The sequence below is a fragment of the Mustela lutreola genome, chromosome 4, assembly GCF_030435805.1.
Source record: "Mustela lutreola isolate mMusLut2 chromosome 4, mMusLut2.pri, whole genome shotgun sequence".
In the NCBI taxonomy this organism is placed as follows: domain Eukaryota; kingdom Metazoa; phylum Chordata; class Mammalia; order Carnivora; family Mustelidae; genus Mustela; species Mustela lutreola.
The window spans coordinates 84,814,691-84,828,843 of NC_081293.1; the positions used below are offsets into that span (position 1 = coordinate 84,814,691).

At 55.9% G+C, this 14,153-nt stretch overlaps 1 long non-coding RNA gene across 1 annotated transcript; it reads left to right on the top strand.

Annotated features, from left to right (window-relative positions):
- Window positions 1-3,420: 3,420 nt before the first annotated feature.
- Window positions 3,421-12,685, top strand: LOC131829058 (uncharacterized). The gene is made up of 2 exons (XR_009352697.1): window positions 3,421-11,389; window positions 11,797-12,685. It is a non-coding gene; the product is annotated as an uncharacterized LOC131829058 (long non-coding RNA).
- Window positions 12,686-14,153: the final 1,468 nt, after the last annotated feature.

Sequence of the window (14,153 nt, forward strand, 5' to 3'; positions counted from 1 at the left end):
TCCAAGCCACAGACTTTGGTGTTGCTTTGTTGGAGGAGCCGCCTTAAGCTGATAGTGGTTACCACTTACTGAGCACCTGCTGTATGCAAGAACACAGGTGGGGCTGTTAAGCCCTGACAAGCACGTGCAGCAGACCGAGGTCCACCTGGTCCCTGGGCTCTCCCTGTTTTCTAGCTGCTGCTGGAAGAATCCCTGCCAAACTCAGGCCCATTGGACAGACCAGCTAGCAGGAGTGTGGGGGCTGGGGGAGGCAGGGGCTATGAGGCTGCGCTCCCCTCATTTGAGGTCTGCTCCTCTGCCCCTGAGGCAGGCTGGCTTGGCCCCTCTCCTGCATTGTCTGCGGCCTAATGACAGGCCTTTGCCCACCTCCCCTGTCCATTCTGTTCCGGTCTGGCCCATGCTAGATGCTGAGGCTGCCTCCAGGAGGATAAGCTGTTGCCCAGAGACTCTCTGGGAGAGGCTGGCTCTCCGGGGCTCACCCCAGGGGGCTCTGGGCTTTGGAGAGGTTGCTGCTATCCTTTCTCCGGGGCCGGCAGCAGTGCTGAGCTGTGTTGGCACTCCACTGAGAGACTGGTCCACCCCCTTCCTCGACAGCCTATCTCCGGGCCTCGAGCACTGGAGTGGTTCTGCAGTCCCTTCTCTGAGGAGGCTCAGGGCTGTGTAGACCCCAGGTAAACGTCTCCCTTGGGACGGTCAGCTGCCTCAGGTGGCCCTAGCTGCTGGCTGTGGGTCAGTGGGGAAGCGTGCGGAGAGTGGCGGGGACCTTGGCTCCTCCCCTGCTCAGCGGAGCCGTGGTGATCACCGAGTGCCCAAGTCATTGCTGGTCAGGTGCTGTCGGTGCTTGGACCTGCGGGCTGATGGCCCGGGGAGGCACCTGGCATGGTGCAGGGGGAGTTGGGTGTGGGTGATGCGGGCAAGTAATGGCGCATCTGGGAGGCTTGGGATGAGCATCACTGACAGGCTGCCGAGTGACGCGGATGCCACTCTCCCTCCCCTTCTGCCCATGGCCAGAGGACAGAGCGAGACAGCCCGTGCTGCTTGGGGTGATCACGGTCTCAGTGCCTAATCGGGGTGTGCTTATGATGAGGGGCTTCTTAGAGTCTGTTTATTGTTTTGTTTTGTTTTTTTAAGATTTTATTTATTTCACAGACAGAGATCACAAGTAGGCAGAGAGGCAGTCAGAGAGAGAGAGGGAAGCAGGCTCCCCGCCGAGCAGAGAGCCCGATGTGGGGCTCGATCTCAGGACCCTGTGATCATGACCCGAGCCAAAGGCAAAGTCTTCCCCCTGAGCCACCCAGGCGCCCCTGTTTATTGTTTTAATGGCAGATGACCAAGCTAAGATGCCTGAGAGGCTGGGTGGATGGGGGATGCTGGGTGCCCATCTCAGGGGCGAGTTCTCAGGGCTCAGCCGCTGTTCCTGTCTGAGTGGCAAGTGTGAGAGAGTGTGCATGTGAGAGACACACACAGGCAGAGAGACAGCGCAGCAGCATCGAGAGAGTGTGCATGTGAGAGACACACACAGGCAGAGAGACTGCGCAGCAGCATCGAGGCCCTAGGCCCTAGGCTCTGTAGCAGCTCCTTTCATGGGGGTGAGGCTGCGGCACTGCGAGTCCTCTGCAGTATTCCAGTGACACGACAGAGGGGAGGGACTCCGAGGCTCTGTTCCCCATCCTCCCTGCCACAGTCCTCAGGGTGGACACCCAGGCTCTGGGCTGACGGCGTGCTCGGTTGGGGGGATGTCCCAGTCCCAGCAGGGGTGAAGCTGGCTGCCAGCTCTGGGGCAGGGTGGGGGTGAACTGGGGCTGGGGCAGGGTCTGTGGGAACAGCAAGAATTAAGAAAGGATCTGACGGGCAGGGTCAGGCATGGAGCATCCCGATTGGGGCGGGGTGGGGGTCGTCATTTCCAGATCTTTATTCGATGCTTAAAAGTCAGGCACTGGGAAGACCTCACTGGGAAGAGACCAGTTCTTTTCCTGTTGGGGCTTAGAGGCTCATAAAGCTGGGGACTGTCCCCAGAGAGCATGGAGAAGTGGAGCCTTTGTCAGCAGCAGAGGACAGCCGGACAGCCCTGGCTGAGAGTGCCCACGACCACCGTCCCCGAAGACGTTTCCTGCCATCAGCTAAGGTTATAGAGGGAGCCCTGATGGGCCCTGATGGACCTGATGACCTCGGTTTTGTGTTCCTCTGTCTCTCTGGGCCTCAGTTTCTCCATCTGTAGAAGAGAACTTTGTTATTTGAGGGATTGTTATGAGGTTTAAACAGAATATACAAAAGTGCTCTAGAAGTTGGGGCATGCTGTGGAATTACAAGTTCCTCTTCTGCAGGGTGAGCCACAGCCTTCTTATTTCTGAGGCTTCTAGAGTCTTGCCATCTCCACAGATGAGAAGACTGAGGTCAGGGGGTGGCTGTCCTCTCTGTGCCTTGTCTTATGGGACGTGACGCATCACCACCCAAGTCATAAAGCACGAAGAGAGGCCAGAGTGTCCCTTCTCCTCCTGATGGGCTGACGTGCATGGCGGAAGTCCAATGACAGATCTGGCCTCCAGGGTGGGAAACTTCCCGGTCACAGGGCACTCTGTTCTCTGCAAGACGGAGCTGCGACTGTCTTCAGATCCCTATCCCGGGTCTGGGTCAGATGGGGTGACAGCGTTCCTTGCTCTGCGACATCCTTGTGCAAATCAGATGCTTTCCCCCTTAGCCAATCCCCAATAAAATCAATAACATGCGTCCCAGCTTTCCCGGCCGGGACCGCATTCATCTTTACATTTTCGCCACATCACTGGTTCTTGTGACAGCTCAAGATGTTTTCCTGCTTCTGAGCATCCTTTTTATGAAAAGCTTCTGAGCCCCACAGACGTGTTAACCAGCGGCCCCTCCGCACCCCCGAGCCTTTCCATTTTCCCAGCTCAGCCTCTGCCTCCTCGCTTCTCCCACAAGTCTTTCCACATCATTCATTTTGACATTTAAAAGTTTCCAAGCTTGTTTTGAAATGCCACAAAACTGCCTTTGTTATTTGCGGGCTTTGGAATGCTGGGAATCCCAGGGCACTGGGCAGGAGGGCCTCCCTGCCCCAGGCAGGGCAGGACGGGAGGGTGGGGCAGGACCAGGGGGCCTGATGTCCCTGCGCAGAGGTGGGCTTCGCAGGCGGAGAGCAGCGCTGCTCCTGTCCCTCCCTCCTCAGGGCCACGGGCCTCAGATGCCTCCTGCTTCCCTGTCTTCTCTCATTCCCACGACGCCAGGCCCTAGTTTGGCTCTTCCCGAGGATCACAGGGTCACCCCAAGTATCCCGGTTGCTCAGGAAGAATATTCTTACTGATCCCATGGCAAGATTTCTTCACCTTCTGCTTGGTTCCTGCCCCTCACATGTCCTTCAGGGTTCAGGAGGGAATGTCAGGGAAGGCAAACCTGCCCACGTTTCGGTGTCCAGCTGCAGAGGCGATCTTCTTATGCGGGCCGGAATGCGGGGCTCGTTTTTATGAGATTTCACGTCCAGCTGGCTTTGGCCAAAGATGCCATTTTTGCAAGCACGGGATGTTCTTCCCGCTATCTGCTAGTCTGGGCGGGGTGGGGAGGGCGGGCGGTGCTGAGGGCATGAGTGCGGAGGGGGTGGGCAAGCCCGGGTGCAGTGGTGCTGCGGGGCGAGCCCGGGCTGGAGCTGGCTCTGCAGGCGACTGGAATGCCATGTCTGACCGGGGGCTCCCCTCCTGGGCCTGTGCCTGAGCAGCACACAGCATTCCTTGCGGCCCGCGCCTTTTGGAGTTTCCAGAACTATCCAGGATTCTGCAGATGTGGCTGCGCCCCCAGTCTTAACGCGGAACCCACTTTCCAGTCCTGCTTTAGATAGCACCGAAACCAGTAAGACCCGCTTCCAGCTTCCTTTTCTCTAGCTGTTCCCAGGCTGTGGGTTCGCGGACTCAAGCAATTCCGCCCAAAAGGCAGGCGTGGGTAACTGCGTTTTACTTTGCCTCCTGAACACACCTGCACTCACATTCACGATCACTCTTCCTAAGGCAAAGCACATTTTATGGGCAGAAAAGGGAACAAAATCAGAGTCAAAGACAGTGCTTACCAAGAAAAAACCAATCTCACATTACATCTTCACCGCGCGCCGGCGAGAAAGAGGGGCAGTGGGTGTTGCTACTTAGGGAGCAGCATTTTTGAATCAGAGCTACTCATGCTTCTACAAGAGCTGACACGATTCTCTGGGGGTCTTGTGAAAATGCAGATTCTCATTCATCAGGTGTGGGGCGGGGGTGTTGCTTCTGGGTGAATCCAGCCCCTAGTTCCACCATTGCTTGGCCAGAGTGCGCCTTGTACCGCCTTGGAAACCGTCCTGTAGTTGATGCGTGCCAGTGAAATACAAAATTAGGTAAAAGGGTTATTTTGCATCAGTTTTCCAACTAGAGTCTCTGTTACTGTGTGGACGCAGGCAGGGCTGTCAGAGACCGCTGCTGTCCTGCCAGGGGGTGAGGGCAACCAGGCCCCCTTTGTAGCCCTGCCTGCTTGTCAGACTAATGGCCACCGGACAGTTCCCATCATCCCCCCAACCAGCCAGGCCCAGCACCCGCATGGCCAAGAGAGCTTGCGGGTTTCAAGCCCGGTTGCCTGGACTTTGCCGATGCCAACAGCCACCTGCCCCAAACTTCCACCCTCCCCTGCCGCCCCCTACCACGCTTCCACCTCCGAAGCCAAAATGAAAGCCCAACAGATGGGTGCTGGGAATCGAATGTGGCGGGCCTGGCCCATCGTGGATGTGGCATACTTGGGAGAGGAAGTCATGATTGGGTGGCAATTTTGACCCTGCTGGTGTTGTATGCAAGTGGGATGGTGTGGACACATCGTGGGGCACACGTGTAGCCATGCACATGTGTGGGGTTGGGCTGGCAGGTGAAGAAGAGGGGTGGCATGGCTGGGCTTGGGACCCTGATACATCACTGTGAGGCCACAGTGGGGACGTGCATTTGACTTTCTCACCCTGCACAGGCATACCTGACATCAGGGTTTACATAACAACACGCAGTCTTATTGCAAGTGAACACCCTTAAATTTAAAAAAAAAAAAAAATTATAAAATGCTGTTTCTGATCCACTAAATTGATTTCAGGGCCCACTCTTGAGTCATGACCCAGATTTTGACAAATACTCAAGTACCTTGTGAGCCTTTTCTAAAATGGAGACTAATCTAAAATTTTTCAATCTATTGTGGAGTGCAGAGGTCTTTAACGTGAGAAGATATTTAAAAAAATAATGCACTTGAAATTGTGAGATCTTAGGGAAGGGCATCTGTTTCTTTGGTGAATTTGGAACATCTAAGAAAATGGAAGAACGAATGAACTAGCATATTTACAAACACTTAAGTCCTTGGATGGAAGATTTCAGGACAAATAAATAAAAAAAAAAAAAGTATTATTGGCAGGTGAGGTCCAAGTAGATACAAGTAACAAATGTTTTTTGAAATTAAGATTTATAGTAATAGGATAATATGATTGATTTATAAGGAAGTTTTGAATATATCAGTAATGGAAATGATGATAATGTCAATATTTACTGAGTCATTATATGCCTACTCTATTCAGCATTTTAATTCATAAGATGATCCATCAGAACTTGGTCTGTTTAGGAACTTCCCTTTATTTTCCAAAACAGAATGTGGCTCTGGGGAGATGAGGTGTATTGCTCTGTGTTGCTCTTATTTCTTAGAGCTGGGAAGAAGTCTTTTTGTTGTTCTTTTAAAGATTTATTTATTTAAGAGAGAGAGAGAGAGAGAGAGAGGGCAAGCAGGGGGGAAGGGGCAGGGGGAGAGGGAGAGGGAACCTCACACAGACTCCCTGCTGAGTGTGGAGCCAGACTCGGGGCTCGATCTCATGACTCTGAGATCATGATCTGCGCTGACACCAAGAATTGGATGCTCAACCGACTGAGTCACGCAGCACCCCCAGAAGCAGTTTTAGGATGGTCTTGTCCAGAGATTTTAAAGTTTTCAACAGGGGCAACACACCATCGGGGAGCACAGGGAAGGTGTGGCGGGCAGCAGAAAGGGGCTGGTGCCCTGAGCCGCTCTGCTTTGGGATCCAAGAAGTCTGCCCCAGCTTGGACAGAGATCGAATTTGATCCAGTTGGATCCAGTTACAGATTCTGGGGAGGGGGCTCATACTGGCTCACTGTGTGCGGCCCACTGTCTTCTGGGTCTGGGGTCATGAAGTGTAAACACGGTGTTCGGGCCTCAACTCCACGGGCACGGTGAAGAGTCTCTGGGAGTCGTGGTCTGCGCAGATACCTCGAAATTGTGGAAACCTTTGTTGAAATAAGATCTTGTCTGAGAGCCACACACGTAGGATGGGTAAAGACGAGTTGTTCTGGCAGCGAGTACGGGGACCAAAGTCCTACCAAACGGGCACCCCCTCTGCTGGAGCCTGGAAGTACAGTTTTGAAAACTATGGATCTATTTCTACCCCCTGTTTTTATAGAAAAATGAGGCTAAAAAATGGGGTCATCTCCTCTGAGGCGTCAAGGCTGGTCCCTCAGAGAAGATACCGCTGCAACCCGTGGCTGGGACCGGCACCAGGGCCCCAGCTCCTTGTGGAATGTCCACTCTGCCTCGCTCGTCTCCTCATTCCCAGTACCACGAACACACCACTGCTGGGGAAGCCTTTTGTTTCTTTTTAAATTCCTCTTTTTAGAAAGAAAACCACTTTTGTATTTCTAAGGTGAGTCGATTTTCACTTGCAGAGTTAAAAAGACAAAAACAAAAACAAAACCCCTACACACAGGGCAGGTAAAGGGGCGCCAGAAGAAGACCCGTGTCCCCGGCCAGGAGGGTGGCTGGAGGGTGCCGGCAGGGCCCCCTCGCCGGACCAAGTCCTGCCCGGCACCCTTCAGTCCTCCTCCCTCCTTCAAACATAGGCAAGAGTCTGGTGGCCCAGACAGACAGGTTCTGGTCACCGACCTTGTGTCAGGTTGACAATGTGCTGTGGCGCCTCCCACGGGATGGGGACTTTCGCCCTCGTGCCTCCTAGAGATGCCTCACATGTGGGCAGACAGGCCCGATGAGGCAGCTTGCAGGAACGGGCTAAACTTGATGGCCCGTTTCCATGAGGGTCATCACATGTACACTCGGGGACATCGCCTCCCTCCTGCCTGGCGGGCCGCTCTGGGGAAGGGTGCTCGCCGGCCGCCGGCAGGTAGCAAGCAAAGCCCACGGCTCCTCCATCCACCAGGTCACGCGGGCTGTCTGGAGGCTCTGCCCTGCTTCTGCACGCAGGGCCACTTGATGGCACTGTTAGAACTGCAGAACAGAGGCTGCCTCCCTTGAAACAAGCCCCCCCACCCCATTCTAATCCTCTCCAAACTGTCATTTCCACCCACCTCCTTGCAAACAGAGGCAGAATAAAATCATTTCCTAGCCTGTTCCTGCTGGCACAGCCCCCACGCCTTGCAGCCCGTTCCGGGCGGGGCGTGCAGAGTTAGTCCCCCTCTGCCCTCTCTCCCACCCCTGTGCTCCCCACCCTCCAGGCTACTTGCCAGGTCTGTATCCCTCTCTGTGTCTCCGGGGCCTCTGGGGTTCCAGGCAACCCACCAGAGGAGAAAGGGCCGTGACACGCTTCTAAGAACCTGGGGATCTAAAAGAGAAAGCAGTGGAATCCTTCTAGCCGCAGGAGTCGTTTTCTAGAAGCAAGAGGCAGTTAGCCGTGGGGGAGAGCAGAGGCTGCATGGAGAGGGGTCACTGGGAGAAGGTGCTCGGGTGGAATGGGAGGAATGTGCAGACCGTGCAGGAAACGGGCTCTCTGGGGCGGAATCTTGGCATTAGGTTGCACGGATTAAAAGCTTTCTGTTCTTGGCTTCCCAGCTGCCGCAGTGTCAAAATCCCCCTCGACCCACCGGGTCAAGGGTGGGTGGGGGCGTGGTCATCGGCGACCCTTGCCTTCATCCCTTGTTTTGGCCTCTGGTTCCCTGTTCTTGTGGCCACTTCCTCTTTCTCAGAGACGTGAGGCAGGGGGGACCACGAGCTAGAGAAGACGGGGAAAACGCCACTGCCCCACCTTGGCCCCCCGGACTTCGGGTCCGTCCAGCATAGAGCCACCCGTCGCCGCTGCAGCCTGCCTTCCCCGAGAGGAGGGAGAAAATGCCATTGCTTGGGAGGAATTAGCTGTGAGGAAAGCATTTTCCTCGAACAGTTACCAGGAAATACTGTTTTGATCGATACTCTCGGACATGCGGACATGTGCTGCCCTCCCGGCAGAGTTATCTGAAGGCTTGTTCAACCACGTCAATGCTGATGGGATGGTCCCCAAGCTCAGAGTGGCCCACACAGCACCGGCCATGGAGGCCTCTGGGTTTCCCCTCGGGGGGTGCCGGGTGTGCTCCCCACATCCCGCCTGCCAGCCAACGCGACTTGGAGCGGGGACCCAAGCCCGCTCACCCGCCCAGCGGCAGGTGGGAGGTCATTCTCTGCTGACTCAGGCCCCAACTGGGGCAGGTGCATGTCTTCAGCCCCATGAGTAATACTGGCTCTTCATCTTCAAAGGGCCTTCCCAAGATTAACCAATTAGTCACCCCCAGGAAAGCTACAAAGCAGGCTATTATCATCTTCATTAAGCCAGTGGTGGGGGAGGGAGGCGAGTGGAGTCCCCACCCCAGGCTGGTGAGAGTCTGGGTTTGGGCGCAGGTGAGCTGTCGCTTGGGATGGCCCAGGGTGCCGGAGGGGGTGTGGCGAGGATGAACCAAGGACATTCTAAAGAGGAGGCTGGCGCACCTCAGTGGGCAGAAGTCGGGGAAGGCCGGGAGGCCCCAGAGCAGGGGAAGGGAAGGATTGGAGGGTCTGGGGCCCGAGCAAGGGTGTCTTGCTGAACCGAAGGTGAGTCGGTGCAAAGACAGGCTGACATGAGCCTGCGCACAGAGGGCTCCGCCGTAGTCCTGAACTTTCCAGAAACCGGGGCTGGTTCTGCCCCTTTGAGCCATCCAGATACTTGTGAAATGAGTCTCGGACCACTTTCCTTTTCACATCTGCGTGAGGCTTGTGAATGACTGAAAGTGATCGCACACGTGTTGCTGAAGCACCTGGCAGACCAGAAGTGTGATGTGGGGTGTTCGTCGGGGTCCCTGCTGGCCGTGGGTTTGTCCTCTTTCGGACGCATGAGGCAGGCTAGAGTGTCTCAGGAGGTAGGGCTGTGTCCTGGTGACGGAGTGAGAACGAAGCACCTTCTGGAAGCCAGACAGCAGAGCAATCCTTTCAGTCAACCCTGTCTGCAGCTGCTTTTTATAAACTTGGCATAAATATGTGCTTGGGAATGCCAGGACAGTGTATCTGGAAAATATTTGCTACCCTTCGAAAACACACAAGCGTGCGCGCGCACACACACACACACACACGCTTGGAAAGGGGGGGAAAAAAGAAGCACAACAGAAATTGCGCATAATACAGAGTGGCTTCACTTGTGGTTTTTTTCCATTACTTCCTCAGTTCATTTTTCTGCTGCCAATTTTAGAAGGCCATAAGTCATAGTTGTTGTTAAACTTTGTCAGTTAAAATGTAACTCTAAGAACAAGTCATATGATATGTTGTAGCCAAATGGCCTTTTGGAGGGAAGTTGTGGAAGGCACAGCTCCCGAGTGAGTCCCGCTGTCCCCCGGTCTCCTCTGCTGGATGTTCGCTCTGTGCCCACCGGTCGTCCTGGCCCGCTTGGTCCCGGAGCTGTCATTAATGCCACAGCTCTAAAGGGCCACCTCCCAGAAGAAAGGTGACATGTTGAGTTCAGTTTCCAACATTTGCTTCATGTGACCCAGGAGCAAAATGTGGTCTCATTAAGGGTGATTTGTTACAAACCCCCTACTCTGCTCTTCTAGAAACAATGGGATCCACTTTCTTATAAACCTTGACCCGGTGGAGTCAGAAATTAAGAGGCCAAAAGGGAGGATTGGCTCTTGGAGGCTGGGAGTGCCCAACCTCTTCGCACCTGCACAGAGCAGCAGCAGACCCACGACTGGCAGGCAGCCCAGACCATGCCTCAGGGCTCTGGGGCCTCACGCTGGACTGGCGACCTTCTGAGGGCAGGGCCCTGGCTTTCCTCAGCCGTCCTGGTGTTGGAGGTAAGGCCAGGAGCACAGGCAGAGCTTACACATGCTACTGCTTAAAACCAAGCTCAAAAGGGGCACCTGGGTGGCTCAGTGGGTTGGGCATCTGCCTTCGTCTCAGGTCATGATCCCAGGGTGCTGGGATCGAGTTCCATATTGGGCTCTGCTCCGCACCGGCCTGCTTCTCTCTCTCTCTCTCTCTCTGTGTGTGTGTGTGTCAAATAAATACAATCTTAAAAAACAACAACAACAATAACCGAGCTCAAAGACAAACACCAGCAGGGCTGTCTGCACAATCAGCCTGCAGTGGGGCAAGGCAGGGGGTGGGGGCTTCTCCTCTTTCCAGTCCTGTCTTCTCCCTGTGCTGCTGTGCATTTTCCTTTCCTCAGTCTGACTGTCCACAGAAGGGGTCTCAGAGGAGAATGGGGGAAGTCATGGTGGGTATTAGGGAGACTTTGTCAGTAGCCAGGCTCCTCAACTGGGAGGCAGGGTGTCCTCTTCATGAGGCCATAGCAGAACCGGGACCGTTGTTCTGAGAAGCAGATCACTGCTTTCATCCACGAGCCCATCCAGGAAGTTATGGGAGAGACTGACAGCTCTGATTCCAGACTCTACCCCTGACTTGCCATGTGACTTTTGGGGACAAGCAGGGCCCTCGCAGTTGCTGAGTGCCCATCCACTGCGTGGGGTGGTGGGGGGGGGGGAGAGATGCTCCCCATACGCTCCGTGTAGTACCTCATTGGGACCGCAAAGGCCACTCCATTGCCTGGTGGCGAGGTCCTCCGGGCCTCGGTGCTGGCTGTTGGAGGGAGCTGGCGCCCCAGTCTCAGAATGAAACCCTGTAGGTGCTAGCCTGCTCCAGACTGCCCCCCCCTTGTCATTCTGGCCCTTCTTTCCTCTTGCAGGGTGGGAGGCTCTTGCTCATTTCTTCATTCCTTCATTCACCCGCCAAGTGCATACCACGGGGCTCCTGTGCTCAGGGCTGTGCACGGCTGCTGCATCCGTCAGTGAGCAAGGAAAGTCCCTGTCTTCATGGTGTTTGCACCCTCGTCGGGGAGACAGGCCGATGGATGTGAGCCAGCTCCTCCCACAAAGAGCTTTGCGTAAGATGCTGACTACAACAACGGAGAGGAGGAACAGATTGCTAAGAGAGCACACGACAGGCAAGATCGCTTTGCTGCAGGAGCAGCCGAGGTGCCCTTGGATTTGCTGCTTAACCTCCTAGAGCCTGCCCTGTGGAATGGGCACATCGCCACGGGCTTCACAGAGCTGCTGTGGGAAGTGGGGAAACTGATGGATGTGGAAAAGCACTTTGACAGGTGTGGCTGCTCCCAGAAGTCTCCTGGGTCCCTAGTCATCCGGCCCCCGCTCCCACGTTCTGCCCTCTCTTCTGGATAAACCGACTTAATAGTCCAACCTTGGCTGGACAAACGCGAAAACCCATTCCAAAAACAACTGGCCTGAAAACCATTTTCTTGGGAGGGAGGTGGGGAATTGACGTGCATCCAGATCCTTCCGCGCGGGTTCCTTGCCGAACGCTGTGTCTTGCGGCGACCTGGAAAGAGCACATGGGGGGGACAGGTTCCAATCGCCCTGCCATGTGTGCTGCATACTGAGCACCGCTCTGCCCTCTGGCCACTGCTTCTCACATGCTCCCTCTGCGGAGACATATTTAAAAGACTCAGGAAATGAACTCACATTTTTCCCCCTCCCCCTCCTTTTCCAGAACAGTGCAGCCTTCCTGGAAGAAAGCAAACAAAAACAAGTGTGACTGTTTAAAAAATTATTGGAAAACCCGTTCTGAACACTCTGGCCTTGAGTGGCTCTCCTGGGCAGAGGATGCGTCACCTGCTGCTTCCCTCTCCCCTCACCGCTCCCCCGAAATCTGTGGGGAGGGGGTGGGGCAGCGTGTGGCCTTGAAGGAGGAGGGAGCTGACTCTGGAGGCAGCCCCATGACCAGGCCCTCTCGCACACCCGTGTGCACCTGACACGCACAGACACAGAGGGCAGCCCACGTGTGTGCCCCTGAAATCAGAGAATTCTCTGCCTCCAGAGTGCAAGCCGGCTTCTGCCCTGAGTGTGGGGGACTAGTTTGGGTTTCTATGGGGGACTAGTTTGGGTTTCTAGGTGTTCTCTTTTGATTTGCAGCATCCTTGGCGCTGTTATTAGTAACCCCGTTGGCCAGGCGGAGGCTGAGGATGAAGCCTTTTCACTGCAGCCATCTGGTCAGATGCTTTCCCTTTGATGAGGGAGGAACCTTCCCCGTACTTCAGCTGGAACGCTGCCTCCCAATTAAGGTGACAGCAGATGCCAAACGGAGCAGGAGCAGGATGCTGGGCCAGGCTCGAGAGCGTGGCTGGGCCGGGAGGGAGCCTGCCTCGCGGCCTGATGGTGCCAGCGCGCAGGGACACAGCCCGGAGAGCCTCCGTCAGGTGCAGACCGGCGGGGCTGGCTCCGCTCAGGTTTTCCACTGTCGGGTGGTGACAGCGATGCATCACAGACACCCTCAGGAGACGCTCCTCTGCTTTCATAACAATGAAGGATTTTTTTCCTCTGACTCATCTTCAGAAGATCCCCCCCTCTTCTTCATTTGAAAATAAATATAATTAGTAACAGCAGACGTACTGTATATAGCCAGCCCTTCCTATCCCGGAGAGCTATAATTAAATGTACATGCTGCCTGTCGGTCGCTGTCGGCTAGAGGCCTCGCCATCCGCTCTGGGGACGCGGTGGCCCTTGGGTGGGTGCTGCAGAGAGAGAGGCCTGTCAGGGCTCTGCGCCCAGCGCCAGGAGGGGGCGGGGTGGCGGGAAGCGGATGCACAAGGTGGGCTGAGTGGACGTTGTCCCCTCGCACTGCCCCGGCCTGGGCTTGTCTCCGTTCTCCTCCTCAAGCTGCTCAGGGCAGCCGGGGGTAGGCCTGGTCGGTGCGGGGGCGGTGCACACCCCCTTCTGCCCCCGCCTGGCAGAGCCGAGGGAGAGTTGCCAGGTACGGTTGTCATGGCAACGTGGTGGCCGCTGCAGGCTGCTGCGGGCGAGGGGCACCTGAGCGCCTGCAGGTTAAGATCTGCTCTCTCCAGGCTAGGAGCCAAGACAGCGTCCTTTGTTCCCAGCTCCTGCTGGAGCTGCGGCCCCGCCCCTTGGTGGTGGGAGCTCAGACAGGTTCTCCCCAGGTAACCCTCCGCTCTCTTTCCGGACAAAAGGGCAGCCTGGGCGTCTGGTGGCCACCGTCCAGGCCCACGGAGAGCTCATATTCTGCTGAAATCAGTGGGCCGGGCAGGCCCAGGAATGTGTACACACACCTTGTGGGCATATTCTGGGCCTGTGGCAGGGCCAGCGAGCTTGGTGAGACAGGCTTGGTGACACAGGGGAGGCTGCGCGCCTCCTGCCTCCTGTCCCTCGGGCGGGCAAGGCGGGGACCGGATGACTCGTTGGCCTGGATTGAACGCAGCAGGCGTCATCCGAGCCACAGGCACCTTTACCCAAGTTGCTCAAAGTGTTTTCCGAGCAAACAGTTGTTTCATAACACCCGTGAGAAGTAGGTGGGGTGACAAAGCATTCTTTGTCCCTATCTTACGGATGGGGAAATTGAAAAGCTTGTCCATCCAGGTGGTGAGGCCAAGAAAGGAGGAAGGGAGCTCTCCCGCCCTGGGCTCTGGGGCGCAGAGGGCTGGGATCTCCACCTGGCTCTCCAGCCAGGACGTGCTGTCGCCAATTCCTGGGGGGTCCTGGGCTGCGGGGGCAGGCCCATTGGAGAAAGAGTCCAGAGGTGGAGGCAGTTTGAGGCTTCTCCCTCCGCACCGAGGGGCCTCCAGGAACTCAGTGGCTGGCCTGTGGTCTGAGGTGTTGACACTGGCTTTTGGGGAACTGGAAGGTGTCTGTTGGCTGGAAGTCATTGCACCCTCAGAGGTGGTCAGCAGATCCCATTTGAGCATCCTGTGCTGGCTCAGGGATTATGGTTCCGGGCACCAGGGGTACAGTGGTGAGCGAGCACCCAGGGCGCCTGGTCTGTGGAGCTCGCAGGAGATAGATAATCAACATGGAATATTAAGGAGAAATCATTTTGGAGAGTGCCATGTGCCATGA